Raw genomic sequence first — 24,534 nt, 5'->3', positions numbered from 1 at the left:
GAAACAAACAGCAGTTGAAAGATACTCAACAAAGGAAACTTCTGTGTTCTTAAAAATTGTCTATATCATAAAAGACAAAGTTAAGGAAAATATTTGAAGTTGGTTAAAGTACCATGGCCATTGAAATCAATACATGGCTTTGAACTGAAGGATAAATTTTACCATAATAACATGAAACAGCTGATAAAAGGAATATGGACTATAAATCAGATAACACTCTTGTGCTTCAGAAACACCTACTGAAAATATTACGGGGTTAAAGAGGCATGGTGAATGCAACTTACCCTTGAACATTTCAGGAGGAAAATACATGTGTATGAGAAGAAATAGGAGAACGAGAATGAATGAGAAAGAAGTAGCAAAACTTTAAGAATTAGTGAATCTGAGTAGTTATATTGGAGTCCTTTGTACTAGTCTACCAACTTTTTCTCTAACTCTGCTGTAATTTCCAAATTCTAGCAAAGAACCAAGGAAAGACAGCATTCCTTAAGAATAATGGCACTCTGGAAACCAATTTGACAATAAATTATATTTAATATTAAAAAAAGTAAAAACCAAAACTGCAAAAAAAAAAAAAAAAAAAAAGGAATAATGCCACAAAAAATAGCACTCTCCAGCATTAAGAGACACAGTTAAAGTTAGTAAATGAAGGCAAGAGGTAGTCATGCAGAGATGAGTCCCAACTGACCGAAGGAATAAAATACAATCTTCAGAACAGATCCAAATTTATATGGATTTTTCTCCCGATGGCTGATGTTACACTCCAAATCAGTAGAGAAAAGCAAACTTTTTAAAAAATGTTTTTTTTAAACTCACTATATTTATTATTTTTTAATAATTTAAGGGGAGTCTGGGTGGCTCAGTCAGTTGAACCTCCAATTTCAACTCAGGTCATGATCTCACAGTTCATGACTTTGAGCCCCACACTAGGCTCGCTGCTGTCAGTGCAGAGTCTGGTTCGATCCTCTACCCAGCTCTCTCTGCCCTCCCTGCTCATGCTCTCTCCCTCCAAATAAATAAACATTAAAAAATAAAGTTTTCATTTAAATTCCAATTAATATACAGTGTAATAGTAGTTTCAGGTGTACAAATAGTGATTCAACAATTCCATACATCACCTGGTGCTCATCACAAGTACATTACTTAATCCCCATCATCTGTTTCACCCATCCCCCCCCCCCCCTACCCATTTCCCCTCTGGTAACCATCAGTTTGTTCTCTATAGTTAAGAGTCTGTTTATGGGGTGCCTGGGTGGCTCAGTCAGTTAAGCATCCGACTTCAGCTCAAGTCGTGATCTCTCAGTTTGTGGGTTCAAGCCCCACATTGGGCATGTGCTGACAGATCAGTGCCTGGAGCCTGCTTCAGATTCTCTGTCTCCCTCTCTCTCTGCCCCTCCTCCACTTGCACTGTCCCTCTCAAAAATAAACACTAAAAAAAAGAGTCTTGCTTTGCCTCTCCTTTTTCTCCCCTTGCTTGTTTTCTTAAATTATACAGATAAGTGAAATCTGATATTTGGCTGACTTATTTCGCTTAGCATAACACTCTCCAGCTCCATCCATATTGTTGCAAATGGCAAGATTTCATTCCTTTTTATGGCTAGTATTCCATTGTTACAGATGCCACATCTTCTTTATCCATTCATCAATGTACACTTGGGCTGTTTCCATAATTTGGCTATTATAGATAGTGCTGCTATAAACAGAGGTGCATGTGAAATAATACTTTTGTATTCTTTGGGTAAATACCAAGTAGTGTGATCACTGGATCACAGGGTGGTTCTACTTTTAACGTTCTGAGGACCCTCCATAGTGGCTGTACCAGCTCTTCAGACTGGCAGTTTGCATTTCCACCAACAGTGTACAAGAGTTCTCCTTTCTCTGTGTTCTCAGAGAAAGGCAAAATTTTCAATACACAGTCTTGTGACAATTTTATGTTCATGGTGGATGAGACAAAATTAGACATATTGGTAACAAAAAGAAAAGCCAGTTCTAAATGGATTAAGCACATGAATGAGAAACAAAAAGTATAAAAATTTGGGAATTCAAGACAGGTGAACATATTTATGACCACAGAGTAAAAGAAAATTTTGGAAACAAAATTAGCTATGCCCAAATTAAGAAATCTTTCTTTGGGGTGCCTGGGTAGCTCAGTCCATTAAACATCCAACTCTTGATTTCAGCTCAGGGTCGTGAGATCAAGGCACACACAGGGCTCCTCATTGGGTGTGGAGCCTGCTTAAGATTCTCTCTCTTCTCCTTCTCCCCAACTCCCCAGCTCGTGCTCTCTCTTAAAAAGAAAAAAAGATACTCTTAAGATACTATATCAAAACTGAAAACACATTAAGTGGAAACTAATGTAATCTTGTTATCCATGAATGAGGAGTACCACATTAACAAAAGACTTCAAAATTATTTTAAAAGAACTATTAGAAAAATTAGCCAAAGCTATGACTGGTATTCCAACAAGGAGGAAAACAAATAGCCATAGTACTTGACAAGATGTTCATACCATCAGTAATAGGGAAAGGCAAATTAAACCACAGAGATATTGCACAAACACTTCGGAAAAACATTGTAATTACCTAATAAATTTGAACACTAATACACAGTGAGTGAATAAAATAACAAAGGAATGACTCAGTAACAAAAGCTTTTATATATAGTTCAAAAATCAACTAAGGAGGGAAATACTTTGCTTTGGGATCTATACATAGTAGTAAAACTTATGAAAAAAGCAAAGAAATGGTAGATTGGTGCCTTGATCTTAATTTCTGAAAGTGACTGAATAAAGACACAGGGAGATTAAAAACACTGAAGGAAAAGTTTACCACAGCCCAAAGGGTAGACAGCATGACTCCCCATGAGGGTTCAGAATTGGTCTGAAGAAAGGAGAAAACACAGGCCACAGTCTTCATTGGGTTTCCACTGAAAGAGCAAGGTAGGGCTGAACAGAATTGGCTAGTTTGACTAATGCCACCAGATTTTGGGTCATAGGCAATGTATCTAGTTTTCTGGTATCTGGCCCTGGGTTGACTTAGGAGAAATACTGGCTTTGCATGTAAGAGTTAAAGGAGGTTGGGGATATTGGATACTGGATGATTTGGTTTCCACAAGAAAGAAATGTTCTTGATCAAGTTGTTTACTATCTTTAGGGATTAGCCAGACCTGAAGGAGCAGTATCTTCCTGGACAGATTGATCCCTAAAGTGTCAAAGCATCATAAACACAGAGCAAAAGAGAACATGATTAAGGCAACTGATCTTCTGATGGTTCGATAGTAAGGAAACTTTAGGGTGATGGTAGTGGTGATTATCAGAGAGTATGGCTTAAGTTGCCATGGAATACATGGAAAACATTACGGGAGTATAAGAAGTCCTCATAGGCTAGCCCATAACCAAGGTCTCTACTAAATCTGGTAGGTACTATGTAAAGATATGAAATTATTTTGTGGACTCTAACAATATCTTTGTGGACTTATAAAGTGTGCATTTGACAATATTCAAGGCGGCAAGCTTGGCAGTTACACTGTTGGAGGCCATGAGCTAATGATAATAAAATAGATGTAAAGATTAGTATTTTGTGGTTGGTGATGCAGGGCAGGAGGTCATGGTGGAAAGATGGAGGGCTGCCGTAGAAGGTGCTGGAGAGTGGTCTTCTTCCCACAGGGTTAAGAGGCAGACTAATAGGAGTGAGGTATCTCCTGGAAAAAAGTTATTTTTGGAATGACACAAATAGTTTTCTGTCAGATTCCCCTACAAGCATGGCAGCGTGGGGGTATGTTTTGGCAGAATGCAGTTATGCCTGGATAATGGGCTAAGCAGACTGCAAGCAGCTCAGGAACAAAACAGAATATCAAAAGAAGATCAGCAAAATTGTCCTTTGTCTACTTTCTGCATTAGGAGGGTCAGCCACGGATATTGCTGGTGCAGAAGCTCATGAACTGGGTGAAGTCATTTCTATTCAGGAGATCTTCGGAGGGAGTGATGTCATCTTAGGCCAGTATCCCTGCCAGCAATGAGATTCTGTGCACGGGTGATGCCATTTGGGATGTGGGCCTGGGGTATCCTTTCCCAGCAGATAACTACTTGGATATGGGTCTCAGCATTTGCTCTTTGGTTGAAACAATAAACTACCTCCAGGGTTTGGGCCTCCAGCCTGTAAAATGAAAGCACTCAGAACAGAAGTAATGAGAACAGTGAACAGAAGTATGGCTATGCTTGAAAGATTGTTTTTTTATGGAAGTTTAGGCTTAACTACTATCAGTGCTGCCTTGCTTATGAGAGAAGTTATGGTTCATGGGTCCTAAGAGGGTATACACCTTGGATGTGACCTCCAGGCCTTATGTGGTGGGAACAAGATAGAACATTTACAAAGACAGTTTAAAGATCAGGGCAAGACAGAGATCAATTTAGGGGTCCACTTGTCAGACTGCAGTGTTATATCTGTTAAACTCAGTGTGATCTATCCGGGACATGAACGTTTTCTTGGATAGCTTTTACAGGAGGTTAGTGTTGTGGATTTTGAGAAGATGTGATCAAACCTATTCCAGTTCTGAATGGGTTCTGAATAGGTTCTACAGCATGGTGACTGCAATTAATACTATTGTACTACACACTTGAAAGTTGTTGAGAGAGAATCTTCAATAGTCTCACAACAAAAAAAGAAATAATTATGTGAAGTCATGTGGGTGTTAACTAACACTGTAAGTAATCGTTTTGCAACACAGAAGTCTATCAAATCAACATGTGCTCATTAATCTTACACATTATTACGTATATTAATAAAGCTGGAAGAAAAGTGAAATTACCATATTTGTTAGAAAGTAAACTCCTGTATTAATTCATTCAAATATTTATTATGTACCTATCATGAGCAAGGTGCAGTTTTAAGTATCTGAATTTTATCAGTGAACAAATATGGCCATTTCAGATGATACAGGAAGAATATTTAAATTCAAAGGCATACAGTCTCAAACTATGAAATACAGGAATATACTGGCTATTAAAAACAGTGAGAAACCTACAGCAAACAACTGTGAATGATGAAGTGGTAAGAGTGTCCTAGTAGAATTGTTAAGACTGTGTCTGTGTGTGTCTGTGTGTGTGTATTTAATTGAAGCACAGTTGACATACCATGTTATATTAGTTTTAGGGGTAGAATATAGCAATTCAGCAATTCTGTACTGCATACGATGCCAAAGATAACTATAGTTACCCTCTGCCCCCCAAATTATGACCATATTATTGACTATATTCTCTGTATTTTTCATTCCCATTGACTTATTTGTAACTATAAATTTAAAGTAGGCTCCACACCCAGTGTGGGGTTTGAACTCATGACCCTGAGATCAAGAGTCAGATGCTCTACTGAGCCAGCCAGGTGCTCTGTAACTAAAAATTTTAATCTTAATCCCCCCGCCCCCCCTCCATGTATCATGCCCATCTCCCAACATCCTCTGTTCTAGCAGCCAATCTGTATCGCGTGTTTATGAAACTTTGTTTTGTGTTCACTGGTTCCACATGTAAGTGAAATCACTTAATATTTGCCATTCTCTGACTTATCCCACTTAGCAATATCCTTTAGGTCCATCTGTGCTGTCATGAATGACAAGATTTCATTTTTTATGGCCAAGTAATATTTCATTGTGTGTGTGTAACACATATACCAAATCTTTTTCCATTCATCTACTGATGGACAGTAAGGTTACATCCATACTTTAGTTACTATAAATAATGCTGCAGTGAACATAGTGGTGCAGATACATTTTAAAATTTTGATCACTTTCCCTGAGTAAATACCCAGCAGTGGAATTACTGGATCATATTAGTTCTATTTTTATTGAATTTTTTGAGAAACCACTATACAATTTTCCACACCAATTTATATCCTTACCAACAGTGCACAAGGGCGCTCTTCTTGCCACATCCTTGTCACCACTTAATATTTCAGTATTTTTCAACGTTTATTTATTTTTGGGACAGAGAGAGACAGAGCATGAACGGGGGAGGGGCAGAGAGAGAGGGAGACACAGAATCGGAAACAGGCTCCAGGCTCCGACCCATCAGCCCAGAGCCTGATGCGGGGCTCGAACCCATGGACCGCGAGATCGTGACCTGGCTGAAGTCGGACGCTTAACCGACTGCGCCACCCAGGCGCCCCAATATTTCAGTATTTTTGATGACAGCTATTCTGACTGGTGTGAGGTGATATCTCATTGTGGTTTTGGTCTGCATTTCCCTGATGATTACTGATGTTGAGCATTTTTTTGTGTCTGTTGGCCATCTGTAAGTCTTTAGAAAAATGTCTGTTCAGGGACTCTGCCCATTTTTAAATTAGATTTTTTGTTGTTGTTGTTTTTAGGAGTTCCTTATACATTTTAAATATTAACCCTGTATGAAATGTCACTTGCAAGTATCTTCTCCCATTCACTAGATTGTCCTTGCATTTTATTGATGGTTTCCTTTACTGTGCGATAGATTTTTAGTTAGATGTAGTCCCAATAATTCATTTTCACTTAATGTTTTTCTTGCCTGGGAGATATATCCAGAAAATAGTTGCTAAGGCCTATGTTCAAGAGATTACTGCCTCTGTTTTCTTTCAGGAGTTTTATGGTTTCAAGTCTCACATTTAGGTCATTAATCCATTTTGAGTTTATGTTTGTGTATGGTGTAAGAACATGGTCATTTCATTCGTTTGCATGTAGCTGTACAGTTTTCCAAACACCATTTTGAAGAGCCATTGAAGTGTGGGTTTGTTTCTGGCCTCTACATTTTGTTCCTTTGATCTATGTTTCTTGTTTTGTGCCAGTATTATACTGTTTTGATGAGTACAGCTTTGTAGAATAGCTTATAGCCTGGGATTGTGATACTCCAGCTCTGTTCTTTCTCAAGTTTGCTTTGACAATCTCCATGGGATCTTTGTGGTTCCATACAAATTTTAGTATTATTTGTTCCAATTCTGTGAAAAAATACTGTTGGTTATTTTCATAGGGATTACAATGAATCTGTAGATTGCTCTGGGTAATATGGATATTTTAACAATATGAATTCTTCCATGCCATGAGCATGGTCGATCTTTCCATTTCTTTGCTTTACCTTCAATTTCTTTCACCAATGTCTTACAGTTTTCAGAGTATAGGTCTTTATCCTTCTTGGTTTAACTTATTCCTAGGTATTTTATACTTTTAAAACAAGTTTTTATTAAAATTTCAGTTAACATAGTGATTTATTAGTTCCAATTGCTCAATATAGTGATTCCACAATTCCATATATCACCTGGTGCTCATCACAAGTATACTAATCTCCACTACCTATTTAAACCCATCCCTTCTGGCACAAAAACAGACACATAGACCAATGGAATAGAATAGAAACCCCAGAACTAGACCCACAAACGTATGCCCAACTCATCTTTGACAAAGCAGGAAAGAACATCCAATGGAAAAAAGACAGTCTCTTTAACAAATGGTGCTGGGAGAACTGGACAGCAACATGCAGAAGGTTGAAACTAGACCACTTTCTCACACCATTCACAAAAATAAACTCAAAATGGATAAAGGACCTGAATGTGAGACAGGAAACCATCAAAACCTTAGAGGAGAAAGCAGGAAAAGACCTCTCTGACCTCAGCCGTAGCAATCTCTTACTCGACACATCCCCAAAGGCAAGGGAATTAAAAGCAAAAGTGAATTACTGGGACCTTATGAAGATAAAAAGCTTCTGCACAGCAAAGGAAACAACCAACAAAACTAAAAGGCAACCAACGGAATGGGAAAAGATATTTGCAAATGACATATCGGACAAAGGGCTAGTATCCAAAATCTATAAAGAGCTCACCAAACTCCACACCCCAAAAACAAATAACCCAGTGAAGAAATGGGCAGAAAACATGAATAGACACTTCTCTAAAGAAGACATCCGGATGGCCAACAGGCACATGAAAAAATGTTCAGCATCGCTCCTTATCAGGAAAATACAAATCAAAACCACACTCAGGTATCACCTCACGCCAGTCAGAGTGGCCAAAATGAACAAATCAGGAGACTATAGATGCTGGAGAGGATGTGGAGAAACGGGAACCCTCTTGCACTGTTGGTGGGAATGCAAACTGGTGCAGCCACTCTGCAAAGCAGTGTGGAGATTCCTCAGAAAATTAAAAATAGACCTACCCTATGACCCAGCAATAGCACTGCTAGGAATTTATCCAAGGGATACAGGAGTACTGATGCATAGGGGCACTTGTACCCCAATGTTCATAGCAGCACTCTCAACAATAGCCAAATTATGGAAAGAGCCTAAATGTCCATCAACTGATGAATGGATAAAGAAATTGTGGTTTATATACACAATGGAGTACTACATGGCAATGAGAAAGAATGAAATATGGCCTTTTGTAGCAACGTGGATGGAACTGGAGAGTGTGATGCTAAGTGAAATAAGCCATACAGAGAAAGACAGATACCATATGGTTTCACTCTTATGTGGATCCTGAGAAACTTAACAGGAACCCATGGGGGAGGGGAAGGAAAAAAAAAAAGGTTAGAGTGGGAGACAGCCAAAGCATAAGAGACTGTTAAAAACTGAGAACAAACTGAGGGCTGATGGGGGGTGGGAGGGAGGGGAGGGTGGGTGATGGGTATTGAGGAGGGCACCTTTTGGGATGAGCACTGGGTGTTGTATGGAAACCAATTTGACAATAAATTTCATATAAAAAAAAAAAACCCATCCCTCCAACCCCATCCCCTCCTCTGGTAACCATCAGTTTGTTCTCTATAGTTAAGAGTCTATTTATTTACCTCTCTTTTTCCCTTTGCTTGTTTTATTTCTCAAATCTCACGAGTTAAATTATATGGTACTAAATGATCTCTTTCTCTTATTTTACAGATTTCATTTTTAATGGCTGAGAAATATTCCACTGTATATACATATATCACATCTTTTTTTTTTAAGTTTAAAAAACTGGGGTACCTGGGTGGCTTAGTTAAGCATCTGACTCTTGGTTTCAGCTCAGGTCATGATCTTACAGTTTGGGAATTTGAGCCCTGCATTGGGCTCTGTGCTGACAGTGTAGAACCTGCTTGGGATTCTCTCTCTCTCCCCCTCACTACCCCTCTGCTCGCACTGACTGTCTCTCTCTCTCCCTCCTTCCCTCTCACTGCCCCTCTGCTTGCACAGTCTGTCTCAAAAAAAAAAAAAGTCTAAAAAATTTTAGCATAATCTCTGGACCCAACATGGGGCTCAAACTCACAACCCTGAGGCCAAGAATCACATGTTGTACTACTAAGCCAGCCAGGTACCCCTACACCATGTCTTCTTTATTCATTCATCAGTCGGTGTACATTTGGGCTGTTGTTCTAATTTAGGTACTGTAGATAATGCTGCTATAAACACTGAGGTGCATGAATACCTTTGAATGAGTATTTTTCTATTCTTTGAGTAAATACCTAGTAATGCCAATTGCTGGATTGTAGGGTAATTCTATTTTTAAGTTTTTTGAGTACTCTCCATGCTGTTTTCCAGAGTGGCTGCACTAGTTTGCATTCCCACCAACAATGCAAGAGGGTTCCCCTTTCTCTGCATCCTTGCCAACATCTGTTATTTCTTGTATTGTTTTTAGCCATTCTGACAGGTGTGAGGTAATATCTCATTGTAGTTTTGATTTGTATTTCCCTTATGATTAGTGATGTTGAGCATCTTTTCATGTGTGTCTTGGCCATCTGTATGTCTCCTTTGGTATTTTATACTTTTGACTCAATTGTAAATGGAATTGGTTTACTTCATTTCTTTTTCTGCTACTTCATTATGAGCATATATAAATGCAAACATATTTCTGTATACTAATTTTGTACCCTGAAACTTGAATGAACTCATTTATTTTAATAGGTTTGGGTGGAACCTTTAGTTTCCTATATATATCATCTGTAAATAGCTAATTTTACTCTTCTCTAACAACTTGAATGCCTTTTATTTATGTTTCCTGTCGGATTGCTGTGGATAGGACTTCCAGGTAGTACTATGTTGATGAAACAGTGAGGACGATATCCTTGTCTTATTCCTGATCTCAGAACTTTCAGTTTTTCACCATTTAATATGTTACCTGTGGGTTTTTCATATATATAGCCTTTATTACATTATGTTTTCTCTAAACCCACTTTGAGTTTTTAACATGAGCAAATGTTCAGTTTTGCCAGACACTTCTTTTTGCATCTATTGAGATGACCATATTGCTTTTATTTTTTAAATTTTATTTATAATTTACATCAAACTTAGCATATAGTGCAATAATGATTTCAGGAGCAGAATCCAGTGATTCATCCTCTACATGTAACACCTAGTGTGCTCATCCCAACAAGTGTCCTCCTTAATGACCCCTGCCCATTTATCCCTTCCCCACACCCCCAACCCCTCCAGCAACCCTTTGTTCTCTGCATTTAAGAATCTCGTATATTTTGTCCCCCTCCCCGTTTTTATATTTTTGCTTCTCTTCCCTTAGTTCATCTGTTTTGTATCTTAAATTCCACATATGAGTGAAGTCATATATTTGTATTTCTTTAATTTTGCTTAGCATAATACATGCTAGTTCCATGTTGTTGCAAATGGCAAGATTTCATTATTTTTGATTGCTGGGTAATATTTCATTGTGTATATGTGTGTGTGGATATCTATCTATCTATATATAGATAGATATAGATATAGATATAGATATAGATATATAGTCTCACATCTTTATCCATTCATCAGTTGATGGACATTTGGGCTCTTGCCATACTTTGGCTATGGTCGACAGTGCTTCCTTCTATAAACCTTGGGGTACATGTGCCCCTATGAATCAGCACTCCTGTATCCTATGGATAAATACCTAGTAGTGCAATTGCTGGGTCATAGGGTAGTTCTATTTTTAATTTTTTGAGGAACCTCTAGACTGTTTTCCAGAGTGGCTGCACCAGTTTGCATTCCCACCAGCAGTGCAAAAGAGCTCCTCTTTCTCTGCATCCTTGCCAACATCTGTTGTTGCCTGAGTTGTTCATTTTAGCCATTCTGACAGGTGTGAGGTGGTATCTCATTGTGGTTTTGATTTGTATTTCCCTGATGATGAGTGATGTTGAGCATCTTTACATGTGTTAGCCATGTGGATGTCTTCTTTGGAAAAGTGTTGATTCATGCCTTTTGCACATTTCTTCACTAGATTTTTTGGGTGCTGAGATTGATAAATTCTTTATAGATTTTGGATACTAATCCTTTATCGATGTCATTTACAAACATCTTCTTCCATTCTGTCAATTGCCTTTTAGTTTTGCTGATTGTTTCCTTTGCCATGCAGCAGCTTTTCATCTTGATGAGGTCCCAATAGTTCATTTTTGCTTTTGTTTCCCTTGCCTCCTGAGACATTTGAGTAGGAAGTTGGTGCGGCCAAGGTCAAAGAGGTTTTTGCCTCCTTTCTACTCCAAGATTTTGATAGCTTCCTATTTGCATTTAGGTCTTTCATCCATTTTGAGTTTATTTTTGTGTATGTGTAAGAAAGCGGTCCAGGTTCATTCTGCATGTCGCTATTCAGTTTTCCCAACACCATTTGCTGAAGAGACAGTCTTTATTCCATTGGATATTCTTTCCTGCTTTGTCAAAGATTAGTTGGCCGTATGTTTGTGGGCCCACTTCTGGGTTCTCTATTCTGTTCCATTGATCTATGTGTGTTTTTGTGCAATGATCATATTGCTTTTAGCCTTAATTTTGTTTATTCTTGCATACCTGGAATTTTTAATCACACTTGACCTTGGCAAATTATACTTTTAATGTATTATTTAATTCTGTTTGCTAATAATGAGGATTTTGCATCTATATTCATCAAGGATAATGGCCTTATGGTTCACGGGTTTGTTAGTGTCTTTGGTTTTCATATCCAGGTAATGCTGGCTGCCACCATCATCATCATCATCAATCCTGGCCTTTTATTTTTTTAATGTTTATTTTTTTAACGTTTATTTATTTTTGAGACAGAGAGGGACAGAGCATGAACAGGGGAGGGTCAGAGAGAGAGGGAGACACAGAATCTGAAACAGGCTCCGGGCTCTGAGCTGTCAGCACAGGGCCCAACACGGGGCTCGAACTCATAGGCTGTGAGATCATGACCCGAGCTGAAGTCGGACGCTCAACCGACTGAGCCACCCAGGCGCCCCAATGTTTATTTATTCTTGAGAGACAGACAGAGACAGCATGTGAGTGGGGGAGGTTCAGGGAGAAAGAGAGACGCACAATCTGAAGCAGGCTCCAGGCTCTGAGCTGTCAGCACAGAGCCTGACGTGGGGCTCGAACTCACAAACTGTGAGATCATGACCTGAACTGAAGTCAGACACTTAACTGAGCCACCCAGGTGCCCCATTAATACTGGCCTTTTAGAATGAATTTGGAACTTTTCTTTTTTCCTTACTTTTTGGAAGAGTTTTGGAAGGATAGGTATTAACTCTTCTTTATTTTTAAAAAATGGTTATTTATTGGGGTGCCTGGGTGGCTCAGTCAGTTAAGCATCCGACATTAGCTCAGGTCATGATTTCGCAGTTCATGAGTTCAAAGCCCCATGTCGGCCTCTGTGCTGACAGCTCAGAGCATGGAACCTGCTTCAGTTTCTGTGTCTCCTTCTCTCTCTGCCCCTCCCCTGCTTGCACTCTGTTTATTCATTCTTGAGAGAAACATCAAAAAAAATTTTTTGTAATGGTTATTTATTTAGAGAACATGCATGTGAACGTGAGAATCCCATGCAGGCTCCCGCTCAGAGCAGAGGCTGACATAGGGCTTGATGTCACAACTGTGAGATCATGACCTGAGCTGATACCAAGTCAGTTGCCCAACTGACTGAGTCACCCAAGCGCCCTGAACTCCTCTTCAAATGTTTGGTAGAATTCCCTTGTAAAGCATTCTGATCCTGGATTTTTGTTTGTTGGGAGTTTTCTGATTACCAATACAATTCTGTTAGTGTTAATCTCTTCAGATTTCCTATTTCTTCCTGCCTCAGTCTTGGAAGACATAGGTTTCCAGAATTCTATACATGTTTTCTAGGTTATAAAATTTGTTGGCATATAGTATTTCCGATAAGTCTCTTAATGATCTTTTGTATTTCTGAGGGGCCAGTTGTTACCTCTCCCATTCAATTTCTGATTTTCAGTCCTTTTTCTTGATGAGCCTGGCTAAAGGTTCTTCATTTTTAATTTTTCAAAGAACCAGCTCTTGGTTGTATTGATATTTTCTATTTTTTAGTCCCTGTTCATTTGTTTCTGCTCTGGTCCTTATTATTCCCTTCCTTCTACCAGCTCTGGGCTTTGTGTTCTTCTTTTCCTAATTGCTTTAGATGTGTGATTACATTTATTTGAAATTTTCATTTCTTGAGGTAGGCCTGTATCATTCATTATAAACTTCCCTCTTAGCACTACTCTTACTATGTCCCAAAGATTTTGAAGCATTGTTTCCATTTTTATTTTCTTTGGGTACTTTTACATTTTCTTCTTTCATTTCTTAATTGACCCAATGCTTGCTTAGTAGCATTGTCAGCCACCACGTTTGTGTTTTTGTACAGTTGCTTTCTTGTAATTAATTACTAATTTTATACCATTGTGGTCAGAAAAGATGCTTGATAGGATTCCAATCTTCTGAAACTTACTGAGACTTGTTTTGTGGCCTAACAGGTGATGTATCTTGGAGAATGTTCCATGTGCACTTGAAAAGAATGTATAGTCTGTTTTTGGATGGACTATTCTGTATATATATGGCCTAATGTATTATTCAAAGCCACCATTTCCTTAATAATTTTGTCTGGATGATCTATCCATTGATATGTGAGGTGGCAAAGTCCCCTACTGCTATCATATTACTGTCAATTTCTTTGTTTACGTCCGTTAATATTTATATATTTAGGTGCTCCTATACCAGGTGCATAGATATTTACAACTGTTATATCCTCTTGCTGAATTGGTATCTTTGCCATTATGCAATGTCCTCCTTTGTCTCATTATGGTGCTTGTTTTAAAGTCTATTTTGTAATGCTACCCCAGCATGTTTCTCTACTTAACATTTGCATGGAACATATTTTTTTTTCAAAGTAAGCTCTACGTGCAACATGGGGCTCAAAGGCATGACCCCAAGATCCAGAATCACACACGCCACTAACTGAGCCAGCCAGGAGCCTCTGGAACATATTTTTCCACTTCATTTTCAGTCTGAATGTATGTCTAGGTCTGAAGCCTCTTATATGCAATATACAGATGGGTCTTATTCATTCACTCATTCCATTCCATTCAGTTCAGTCACACTATGTCTTCTGATTGGAACACTTAGATCATTTGCATTTAAAGTAATTATTGGTAGCTATGTGCTTACTCCCATTTTGTTGTTTTCTGATTGTTTTTGTAGTTCTTTTACTCTCTTCCCTTGTGATTTCTATCTTTCTTAGTGTTATGTTTAGATTCCTTCTTATTTTTTGTGTATCTATAAGTTTTTCCTTGTGATTACCATGAGATTAATATATAGCATCCTACATATATAGTGGTCTATATTGATGATCAGTTAAGTCCAAACACATTCTAAAAGCAGTAAATTTTTACTCCCCCTTCCCTCATTTTATGTATATGATGTATATATGTACATATACATATGTAAATATATGTATATATTTATGTATGTATATGACATCTTTTGTTTTGAGTCCTTTGGCTAATGTTTATAGATATAATTGACATTTTCTGTTTTAACCTCTATACTGGCTTTACAAGTGATAATCAATTATGTTTATTGTATGTTTACTTTTACTTGTTAAAAGTTTTTCCTTTTACTTCTCATTGTGTCCTTTTCTTTCCAGAGTTCCCTTTAACATTTCTTCTAAGTACATTTAACTTTTATTTTTGTTGGAAACTCTCTCCTATTCTGAATGATAACCTTGCTGGGTATAGTATTCTTGGTTGTAGGGGTTTTCCTTTCAGCACCTTGAATGTATTATGCCATTCCTTTCTGGCCTGTAGTTTCTGCTGAAAATCAGCTGATAGCCTCATGGGGTTTCCCTCATATATAATGGTTTTCTCATCTCTTTCTTTAAAAATTCTCTTTAGGGTTGCCTGGGTGGCTCAGTCAGTTAAGCGGCCGACTTTGGCTCAGGTCATGATCTCTCAGTCCATGAGTTCGAGCCCCGCATCGGGCTCTGTGCTGACAGCTCAGAACCTGGAGCCTGTTTCGGATTCTGTGTCTCCCTCTCTCTGACCCTCCCCCGTTCATGCTCTGTCTCTGTCTCAAAAATAAACGTTAAAAAAAATTTTTTTTTTTTAAATAATAAAAATTCTCTTTATCCTTACTTTTTGCCACGGTATTACATGTCTTGGTGTGGGCGTTGCTGGGTTCATCTTTTTTGGGGCTCCCTGTCCTTCCTAGACCTTGATGTCTGTTTCATTCCCCAGGTTAGGGAACTTTTCATTCATAATTTCTCCAAATAAGCTTTCTACCTCTGTGTTTCCTTTGGGACCTCTATAATGCAAATGTCTGTACAACTGATGCTGTCTCAGAGCTGTCCTCATATCTTTTTTTTTTTTTTTTTTTAGTTTTTTAAAAAAAGTTTATTTAAGGGGCGCCTGGATGGCTCAATTGGTTGAGCAGCCGACTTCAACTCAGGTCATGATCTCACAGTTCATGAATTCAAGCCCCATATCGGGCTCTGTGCTTAGAGTTTGTAGCCTAGAGCTTGCTTTGGATTCTGTGTGTGTCTCTCTCTCTGCCCCTCCCCTGCTTGTGCCCTGTCTCTCTCTCAAAAATAAACATTAAAAATAAATAAAATTAAAAGGTTTGATGGCCAAGGCACCCATTTCAAAGAGGCAAGAGGCATCCACTGGAAAGAGGGTTACCAGAGTAAACATATTACCAGCTCTATGACTAAAGAGCCAGGCCACCTCTTCTGACTGAAGCCCCTTTATTTTATTTTATTTTTCAACATTTATTTATTTTTGGGACAGAGAGAGACAGAGCATGAACAGGGGAGGGTCAGAGAGAGAGGGAGACACAGAATCGGAAACAGGCTCCAGGCTCTGAGCCATCAGCCCAGAGCCTGACGCGGGGCTCGAACTCACAGACTGCGAGATCGTGACCTGGCTGAAGTCGGAGGCTTAACCGACTGTGCCACCCAGGCGCCCCAGAAGCCCCTTTATTTTAGAAACACGGTTGATTTCTCCATACTTCAAAATTCCTACTCTTATGTCTGAAATCCACCAATAAAGAATAAGCCTGTGAAACACAGGCCCCCACCCTCAAGTCCAATAAAAGGAGAATGCCAGGCCATTGCATTTTCTCTTCTACCTGAGACCCTGCTGTGTGGCCTCAGGTGAGCTGTATAATTTCTAGGTCTTCTTTCTTGATGGTTATTGCTGAAGGGTGCCTTGCAACCTCAAGGGCCAGTCCAACTAGAATATTGGTTGTTGAAAGGCTGAGACCAGCACAAAACAACTGGCATAGCCAGCAGGACTGCAGTATTGCCCTTGCAATTAACCGAGGAATATCCTTTACCTTCAGCTTGCTTACTAACCACCTCACTCAGGAGGGTAACAGCATCTGGGAGTGGAGTACCACTTGCCAGAGGTCTGCTGCCCTGCTATGTGATTGTGCATCCTGCTTCACCACTGTCCTGCCAGCGGGTTCTGGCCCAAAGGTTGCAGTCATCCAACAATCTCCCCAGGGCAGGTGTTCAAGGCCATATGATTTAAAGAAACTACCAGACCATAAGGGCCTTCATGGACTAATACTGTGCATAAGGGTCCTCCCTCCACACCTTAAGCCAAAGAGAGTTAAGGAGGGTGAACTGGACTACAAGGCTACTGTCCCTGCCCAAGGAGAAGCTCTGAGCTAAAGGCACAAGGAAAGGATTCCTGTAGGTGAGGAGAATGGTACACCTCCATCTGTGACCACAGAACCAGCGGGTCATGCCAGGAGTGTGCATCCTAACACAGAAGAGTGAAACAGCCTTGTAACAGGAAATCAATGGCACCACCAGAAATAAAATACAACAGGCGTATGGTTTCTGTGTCACCACTTCACTTTTTTTTTTTAAATTTTTTTCAACGTTTATTTATTTTTGGGACAGAGAGAGACAGAGCATGAACGGGGGAGGGGCAGAGAGAGAGGGAGACACAGAATTGGAAACAGGCTCCAGGCTCTGAGCCATCAGCCCAGAGCCCGACGCGGGGCTCGAACTCACGGACCGCGAGATCGTGACCTGGCTGAAGTCGGACGCTTAACCGACTGCGCCACCCAGGCGCCCCACCACTTCACTCTTTGTCTCCTGACCTGTTCCAACTCTGAAAAGGCCTTATTCAAAACTGAGTCTGGACAAGGACTGACAGACTGATTTTTAAAAATGTTTACTTGTTTATTTGACAGACAGAAGGAGACAGAGAATCCCAAGCAGGCTCCGCACTGTCAGCCCAGAGCCTGATGCGGGGCTTAAGACTCATGAACTGTGAGATCATGACCTGAGCTGAAATCAAGAGTCGAACGCTCAATTGACTGAGCCACCCAGGTGCCCCTGGAGAATTACTTTTTATGGGCCTAATTACAGGCGTTGCACTACTATACTTTATTTGGAGCACTAAACCAATCAATCAAAAGGGACTAAAACTCCTAGAAGAAAACTTACATTTTCTATCCTTGCCCCTTAACGATGTAAATCTTACCATGCCTTTGAAATGTAAACACCATAGGAGGTAACAGGGTCTCTGTGTCTGTGTGTTTATGTATGTCTATGGATTTATAGGTTTTTTTTTTTTCCTTTCTCTACCTCTTGATAGAATAGCCAAAATTAATTTGTAAAAGAGCTCTATTTAATTAGTTTAAAATTAAGTGCTTATAGGGTGCCTGGGTGGCTCAGTTGGTTAAGTGTCTGGCTCAGGTCATGATCTCACAGTCCGTGAGTTTGAGCCCTGTGTTGGGCTCTGTGCTGACAGCCCAGAGCCTGGAGCCTGCTTGAGATTCTGTGGCTCCCTCTCTCTCTGCCCCTCCCCTGCTCATGCTCTGTCTCTCTCAAAAATAAACAAAAACATTAAAAAAAAAAAAAAACCTATTAAAATTGTTTATGAAGTATTCCTAAAACTCAAGAAATTTAGTTTCTATATGTCATTTCAGTTCACATGACATGGGGTTATGTTGGTAAATAAAACCTAGTTTAGGGGCGCCTGGGTGGCGCAGTCGGTTGAGCGTCCGACTTCAGCCAGGTCACGATCTCGCGGTCTGTGAGTTCGAGCCCCGCGTCGGGCTCTGGGCTGATGGCTCGGAGCCTGGAGCCTGTTTCCAATTCTGTGTCTCCCTCTCTCTCTGCCCCTCCCCCGTCCATGCTGTGTCTCTCTCTGTCTCAAAAATAAATAAACGTTAAAAAAAAAAATTAAAAAAAAATAAAAATAAAAAAATAAAACCTAGTTTACATTTGGCTTAACTAAAGCAGGCATGTCTTCAGAGTTATTAGCATTAAATATAATGTAGATAAATAACTTGTATTCTATCTGGGTTTAATAGTCAAATAAATTCATGTTATCTCTAAAGTGGGGAATCTAAACATAATTGTTGGGAACAAATGTTTAGATAGATGTAAATGGGGTAAAAGTTCAGGCGAATTTTTCAGCAATAATTATGTGTTATGGTATGTCTATTTAAAAATAGTTTCCCAGGGCACCTGGGTGGCTCAGTTGGTTAAGTGTCTTACTTCGGCTCAGGTCATGATCTCACAGTTTGTGAGTTCGAGCCCCACATCAAGGTCTGCGCTCTCAGCACAGAGTCTGCTTCGGATCCTCTATCTCCCTCTCTTGATCCCTCCCTTGCTCGTGCTCTCTCTCTCAAAAATAAATACTTAAAAAAAAAAAAAAGTTTTCCAAATCTCTTTGGTAGCTTGAACTTTAAGAGTTTTGCTAAGTTATGGGTGTCTGGTTGGCTCAATTGGTAGAGCATGTGATTCCTGATCTTGGGGTTGTGAGCTGAAACCCTACAGTGGGGGTAGAGTTTACTTAAAACAAAAAACAAAAAACTTCTGCTTAAGTTAAAATAAATGATGGGAAATTCATTAAATATCTAGATCATCAAGATCATTTCCAAATAAGATAAAATACTGAAACATTAATTACTGAACACCAGCTTATCTACTTTTGGTCTTTCTTTCTTTCTTTTAATAAGTTTTGTTTTTGAGAGAGAGAGAGAGGGCAAACACCAGTGGGAGAGGGGCAGAGAGAGAGAGAGAGGGTGACATAGAATCTGAAGCAGGCTCCAGGCTCTGAGCTGTCAGCACAGACCCTGACCTGGGGTTCAAACTCATGAACTGCGAGATCATGACCTAAGCTGAAGTTGGACGCTCAACTGACTGAGCCACCCAGGTGCCCCTACTTTTGGTTTCTTATTACAGAGAAAGAAGATATTTGGAGCTATTAGTAAACCTGTCTGGGCCACACTGAAAAACTGTGCTATTACAAAGTGTTTTGAGGAAGTATAAGCTTAACTCATAAATTTACCAATCTAAAGAATGATGGTATACCACAATTTACAACTGCTTACTACTTCAAGTTTCTATAAGTATATTAATTAGAATTTTTAACCCATAGAAACCTAATTAAAATTACTAGAAATAGGGGCGCCTGGGTGGCGCAGTCGGTTAAGCGTCCGACTTCAGCCAGGTCACGATCTCGCGGTCCGGGAGTTCGAGCCCCGCGTCGGGCTCTGGGCTGATGGCTCAGAGCCTGGAGCCTGTTTCCGATTCTGTGTCTCCCTCTCTCTCTGCCCCTCCCCCGTTCATGCTCTGTCTCTCTCTGTCCCAAAAAAATAAATAAATGTTGAAAAAAAAAATTTTTAAATTACTAGAAATAATAAAGCAAGGTATGCAAGGAAGGTAGAATGTGTCTTTGTGTATGAAAGGTATTAGGTATGACAATGCATGTTTGTTAAGGGAAATGAAAATAATTTTGTTTTAGGAAAAAAGAGGGGAGCACCTGGATGGCTCAGTTGGTTGAGCAACTGACTTTGGCTCAGGTCATGATCTCGTGGTTGGTGGGTTCGAGCCCCACATCAGGCTCTGTGCTGACAGCTCAGAGCCTGGAACCTGCTTTGGATTCTGTGTCTCTCTCTGTCCCTCTCTCTCTCTCAAAATAAGTAAATAAACGTTTTTGAAAAAATAGAAAATCTGAATGTAAAAAAGATAGTTGTAGAAGGTTTGTGAAAAAGGAATCTTGGGAAAAGAATTTTACGTGTGGTCAAACTGGCTAAGATTGGAGTGGATCTAATTAAAATTGTAAAGAATTTTAATATTAAAAAGTACACTGCTACAAAGTTAAAATTTGGTTTTCATGGATTACTGGTGTGCTCTTGATTAGAGATCACCGAAGTTTTTTGTGCTTTTAGTTTTTTTTTTTTTTTATTTTTTTTTCAACGTTTATTTATTTTTGGGACAGAGAGAGACAGAGCATGAACGGGGGAGGGGCAGAGAGAGAGGGAGACACAGAATCGGAAACAGGCTACAGGCTCCAGGCTCTGAGCCATCAGCCCAGAGCCCAACGCGGGGCTCGAACTCACGGACCGCGAGATCGTGACCTGGCTGAAGTCGGACACTTAACCAACTGCGCCACCCAGGCGCCCCTGCTTTTAGTTTTAAATTTACCTTTTGAAAAAGCATAATTCTATGTTACAAAATAACTTATTGTGCTTCACGTTATCTTTGTCCTCAGGCCTTTGCTTAAGTAAACCTAGTCTTCTCAAGAGCTGAGTTTTGCTCATAAGTAAGTAACTTTCTATTTTTGGCTCTAAAATCTTTTATTGTCATTTTGGTTAAATGGATAATTAAGTATTGCTTCATAGTGAATTACCTTATTTGACCAACTGTTTTAAAACCTTGTTTTTAAGATTTTATTTTTAATCTCTACACCCAATGTAGGGCTGGAACTCACAACCCTGAATCAAGAGTCATATGCTCTAAGAATTGAGCCAGCCAGGCATCCCAAAACCTTTTGATATTTTTGACAAACTTTCCAAAATTCAAATTCTAAGTGAAGTCTTAATGTTGAACTCACCTGGCATTTTTCCAGAGGGCTCCTGGAACACCCCAAAAGATTTGTTCTGTTTCCTTATAAGAGAGAGATTAAACTAAATAGGTTAAATGGTATGTTAACCGTATCAAATACATAATAAACCTTCTTAGGTTATACTGTGGGTAAATGTAATTAATACAAGTTATAACAAATACATTATTAATATAAGAAATTGTAAGAAATTCTTTTTTTTTTTTTTTTTAATTTTTTTTTTTTCAACGTTTATTTATTTTTGGGACAGAGAGAGACAGAGCATGAACGGGAGAGGGGCAGAGAGAGAGGGAGACACAGAATCGGAAACAGGCTCCAGGCTCTGAGCCATCAGCCCAGAGCCTGACGCGGGGCTCGAACTCACGGACCGCGAGATCGTGGCCTGGCTGAAGTCGGACGCTTAACCGACTGCGCCACCCAGGCGCCCCTGTAAGAAATTCTTAAAAACCTGATATAAACTTGTATGCTATCACTTATAATTCTAGTTATTATCTTAATTTTTTTCAATGTTCATTTATTTTTTTGGGACAGAGAGAGACAGAGCATGAACGGGGGAGGGGCAGAGAGAGAGGGAGACACAGAATCTAGTTATTATCTTAAAATGTGTCACAGAAATAACCAAATTTCCTGATAAATTCAATCAACTTTCATCTGACCTTAAACATGGCAATGGTTAAAGTCTTCTTTCATTTATACATAGTTACTGTTTTACTGCGCTGCTTTGCAAGTGTCTATAAAAGTGGTCATTTTCAAGGAGATTCATGAAAAGGAATTTTTGACAAGTACAGATTTCTAATAACTGTAAGATCCTAAAACGGAACTGGGTAAAAATTTATAGAATTAATGGAAAAAGTGGATTCAAGCCAAACAATAAAAACATGAGGCACTGAATGAACTGTGAGTGTAATTATAATTTTTATGACATTTTATGTAAAACACTGTTATAGTTCCTTCACGTTTTCATTTTTCCAGATTTAAGAAAAGCTTTTTCTCTTAACCTATCAGCAACTTGGTAAGATATATACATTTGTGAACAAGGATGAAATATTTACCTTTTTTCTCCATAACTGATTTGTCCAGAATTTGGAAACTCTCAGTGAGCACTTTTATTTTCAGGGCAATATACTTATTTGCGTAGGTTCGTTAAGAATCTATTCCACTTGCACATAATGGGACACAATTGGAAACACTGGTTATTCTCACCAAGGCTTTAAGTAGAAAGTCATATTTGAGAATGATACTCATAGATTCAATTACCAGACAGCTTTAAGGAATTAAGATGGACTTTATGGAACCAATAAAGCCCCTCACAGGGGCACCTGGGTGGTTAAGTCAGTTAAGCAGCCGACTTTGGCTCAGGTCATGACCTCACGGTCCATGATTTGAGCCCTGTGTTGGGCTCTGTGCTGACAGCTCAGGGCCTAGAGCCTGCTTCGGAGTCTGTGTCTCCCTCACTCTCTCTGTCCCTCCCTCACTCATGGTCTGTCTCAGTCTCTCTCTAAAAATAAATAAACATTAAAAAAACTTTTTTAAACAAAATAAGCCCCTTGGGAGAATTGGCCTGGTACCTTGCCTACAAGGCTCCCAGCAGTCTTCCAGGTGAGTAAGGAAGATCACTTTCTGGCAAGCAAAGGAACTTCACCATATTTGGGGGATCTCAAGAAGAGAGGAATTCACCCAAACCTATAGGTATTGCAAGCCAAGTCTATGGCAAGTTCCTGCTTTGGCTTCTTAGCCTGAAGAGGCTTTTAAAAGTTACATCTCAGGGTGTCTGGGTAGCTCAGTTGGTTGAGCATCTGACTCTTGATTTCAGCTCAGGTCATGATCTCAGGGCTTGTGGGTTCGAGCCCTACACAGAGCTCTGTGCTGACAGTGTAGAGCCTGCTTGGGATGTTCTCTCTCCCTCTCTCTCTGCCCCTCCCCTGCTCTCTCAAAAGTTCCATCAAAGCAGACTTAAAGGAGCCTATATGGTCAATCAGTATTCTTGCTGCACTTAAATAACCAAGCCAAATTTAATGAGACAAAACTTATTTCACAAATAAATTAGTGTTGTTTTAATTATCTGATACAAATGGGGGTAACTGTTTATAGAGAAAAAATTGCATTTCAGTAATACACCTCTGTGGGTATCAAATTCTAGTGTTGTTAATTGTCTTTAAGGTTTTGTTTCCTGTCTGTAAACTAGACTGGATACTAAATTCTTTTTGTTTCCTCCAGAATCTGGCTACAACTCTCCAAACGAACATTTCCAACTTTTCCCCCTACCCTTATAACTTGGAATCACTGAGAAATAAAACTGCCCTTGGCACAAAGCCACATCAGCTAAGGTGAGATAACCTGATAAAAAAGAGAAATCACCACAGCAGCGGGACCATCTTCATACCTGCTGCCATGTGGGCCACTCCGATCACCAGAGACCCTCAAATTGCAGACAAGTAAAATCCATCAGCTTAAATACTGCCTGCCCTCAGTGCATCTGAACATGAGCCAAGTCTGGCATCTAGAAATCTTGACTGGCTACCTTCAGCACTCAAAAACTGGGATTACAATCTACTCCAACCATTAACCTTTTTTATTTTCTTTTGTTTCCACAGAAATGTTTCTTACTAAATACCCAACTGCTTGTACCATATAGGCCTAACTTGGGTAACCCACCTGTATCACTGCCTCCTGAAATAAGACACAAACCTTTAACTGAACTAACCTATTCTCAGGACGAAGAGACTGGTTCAGTGAGATATGGAGCATCCATCAACTCAGGACAGGTTTAAACCTACTTATACCATATGGCCTCGAACAATTTAAATAGAACTATCATTCCATTTGTAACTAAGTGGATGGAACTAGAGGGTACTATGCTAAGTGAAATTAGTCAGAGAAAGACAAAAATCATATGACTTCACTCATATGAGGACTTTAAGATACAAAACAGATGAACATAAGAGAAGGGAAGCAAAAATAATATAAAAACAGGGAGGGAGGATGGGCTAAATGGGTAAGGGGCATTAAGGAATCTACTCCTGAAATCATTATTGCACCATATGCTAACTAACTTGGATGTAAAGTAAATAATAAAGGAAACTACAAAAACTCTTAAATGTATACCATGATTAATTTTCATAAAGTGAACAGACCTGTGTGATGATTCTACATGTTGATAGATAGATAGATAGATGATAGATGATAGATAGAAAGATAGATAGAACGACTGAACAATCATTGGGGCAACTGGGTGGCTCAGTTGGTTGAGCAGCTGACTTCAACTCAGGTCATGATCTCGTGGTTTGTGATTTCGAGCCCCATGTTGGGTTCACCGCTGCCAGTGTAGAGCCCACTCCAGATTCTCTGTCCCCTTCTCTCTCTCTGCCCCTCCCATGCTTGTATTCTCTCTCTCAAAAATAAACATTAAAAAAAAAAAAAGAATTCTCATATGACCCAACAATTCAACTTCTGGGAATTTATCCAAATAAA

The 24,534-nt window shown here is 39.4% G+C and overlaps 2 long non-coding RNA genes across 3 annotated transcripts in view; one reads left to right on the top strand and one right to left on the bottom strand.

Moving 5' to 3' along the window:
• Nucleotides 1-2,246: 2,246 nt before the first annotated feature.
• Nucleotides 2,247-24,534, bottom strand: part of LOC125150077 (uncharacterized) — a 35,786-nt gene continuing 13,498 nt past the window's right edge. The window contains exons 6-7 of one of the 2 annotated variants that reach the window (XR_007146162.1): nt 21,055-21,107; nt 2,247-2,287 (exon numbers count right to left, since the gene is read on the bottom strand). This is a non-coding gene — a long non-coding RNA (uncharacterized LOC125150077). Of the gene's footprint in view, nt 2,288-3,777; nt 4,155-21,054; nt 21,108-24,534 lie in introns of those variants that run through there. The other variant, XR_007146161.1, reaches the window with a different exon arrangement.
• On the top strand, nt 20,572-24,010 carry LOC125150092 (uncharacterized). The gene is made up of 3 exons (XR_007146180.1): nt 20,572-20,763; nt 23,281-23,390; nt 23,658-24,010. It is a non-coding gene; the product is annotated as an uncharacterized LOC125150092 (long non-coding RNA).

Source organism: Prionailurus viverrinus, chromosome A2, assembly GCF_022837055.1.
Source record: "Prionailurus viverrinus isolate Anna chromosome A2, UM_Priviv_1.0, whole genome shotgun sequence".
Lineage (NCBI taxonomy): Eukaryota > Metazoa > Chordata > Mammalia > Carnivora > Felidae > Prionailurus > Prionailurus viverrinus.
The sequence above is the reverse complement of the archived record's forward strand: the minus strand, read 5'-3'. Positions and strand labels throughout refer to the sequence as shown.